This window comes from Micropterus dolomieu, linkage group LG01 (genome assembly GCF_021292245.1).
Source record: "Micropterus dolomieu isolate WLL.071019.BEF.003 ecotype Adirondacks linkage group LG01, ASM2129224v1, whole genome shotgun sequence".
Taxonomy (NCBI): domain Eukaryota; kingdom Metazoa; phylum Chordata; class Actinopteri; order Centrarchiformes; family Centrarchidae; genus Micropterus; species Micropterus dolomieu.
In genome coordinates, this window is record NC_060150.1 from 19,849,244 (window position 1) to 19,851,333 (window position 2,090).

General features: G+C 40.4%; 1 protein-coding gene across 1 annotated transcript in view; it reads left to right on the forward strand.

Annotated features, from left to right (window-relative positions):
- Positions 1–2,090, forward strand: part of cubn (cubilin (intrinsic factor-cobalamin receptor)) — a 134,683-nt gene that overhangs the window by 52,027 nt on the left and 80,566 nt on the right. The gene's annotated exons all lie outside the window — the stretch shown is intronic.

Genomic DNA, 2,090 nt, shown 5'->3' on the forward strand with positions numbered 1-2,090 from the left:
CTCGCACGGTCGTGCTCGGGCCCTAAAAATATAATCCGAGCAATTTCAATAGGGACCTCGCACGGTCGTGCTCGGGCCCTAAAAATAATCCGAGCAATTTCAATAGGGACCTCGCACGGTCGTGCTCGGGCCCTAATAATCCGAGCAAATTCAATAGGGACCTCACACGGTCGTGCTCGGGCCCTAAATAATCCGAGCAAATTCAATAGGGACCTCGCACGGTCGTGCTCGGGCCCTAAAAAATATATATATATATATATATATATATATATATAATCTGAGCAAATTCAATAGGGACCTCGCACGGTCGTGCTCGGGCCCTAAATATAATCTGAGCAAATTCAATAGGGACCTCGCACGGTCGTGCTCGGGCCCTAAAAATAATCTTAGCAAATTCAATAGGGACCTCACACGGTCGTGCTCGGGCCCTAATTAACCCACTTTTAAATAAACTACTTGTGTAGAGGCATGGACATGGGAAGTAGTGGTGCTGAGCGGGTTGCTGCACTCCCCCTAAAACCAGTCATTATGGAAACCCATTTATTTTTAAAGTGTGATGCATTCACATCAGAGAGGGATGGTTACATGTGGACCAGCAAGAGAGAGGTAATGTGCTAATAAGTGTCATTATGATATTTAATAAAAAAACTGTCTGATATTTGAAGGATGTTACCCTGCAGCTCTCTGTTCATCAGTCAAGCGTCTGAACTACACTACAGACTGGAATCTGTTAACTGCAGTGTCTTGACTATACAAACATTGCAGTCTGTATGGTCACTGTGCTGCCTTATAAACTATGATGAACTGTTCCTGGGTCACATCTGAATTCCAGGCGCCGTCCACTCCCTCTTCATTACCTTCAGTTGTCATGCATTAGTTGTAGTTTCTTTCTCAAATTGTTCCTAATAAATATTAGGCAAGCAATTCAAAGTAATACAAAAATCAGGAAGTTTAACCAACTTAAGGCCGACATTTAATGTAAGCAACAGTATAGGTGTGAATTAATCAGGTCTCTTTGGCAATTCAGTTCCACCAGAAACATTCTTATTGTTGCCTGTTGGCAACATGATGGACATTCTTGGCTGGGACTTGATGAGACACCTTGATGAAGAAACCAAGCAAAAGCTGCAAGACAGAGACAACAAAATGAAATCTGCACTGGATTCTCCAGACTTCATAAAGAGACTCTGAGTCTGCCCCATGCACTTAACCCAGTTATTTAGACCATCTCCTAGACAATTAATCCAATCAACTTCTGATGTTCACTGTGCAATCTAAAGACATGGGCAATGAAAAGTTATGCAGAGTTTTTGCTGAAGGGTGTGCATGTATCATACCAGGTTGATTTTTGTTTTTGGTATACACTTCAGTCTTATTGACACTTACAAGGTATACAATATAGCATTATGAGTGTTTAAAAGAAAATCGGAACTGTTTGTGTAATGGCATGGAAGGTCAGTGTTTTTTCCATGAAAGACGAAAGCTATGACGTCATTATACACGCTTAGAACTGTACCAAATTTCATGTTTGATAACAGCCCTGCTCTGAAGACTTCATGTTAATATTAATTCAGTCATAGTAAGTAAGCAACATGAAGTAAGTTTTAGATGTTAATGTCTTTATTGCACATTTTATTGTATTGTGGGTATTCTTTTTTATTCACTGTACTTTTATATGATGGAGCTCTTTGATGGCACTTTTTTTTAGGGCCCGAGCACGACCGTGTGAGGTCCCTATTGAATTTGCTCGGATTATTTTATTTATTTATTTTTTTTTTTTTCTTTTTTCTGCAAAGTAGGCCCAAATGACATGGCCTAAACATTCTCGAAAACTCACCAAAATTTGCAAACATGTCAGAACCGGTGAAAAATTTCGTATTCTACAAGTTTCGCACATGGGCGTTGCAAAATGACTCGCTAGCGCCACCTAGAAAATTGGAAAAAATTAGCCCCTCGTTCACGTTCAACCTACATGTACGAAATTTTCTGGGGACATGTATCGTATCAAGACGCACAAAAAAGCCTCAAGAACCCATAGCGTAAAGTCAACAGGAAGTCGGCCATTTTGAATTTTACGGCCATTTTGGGAT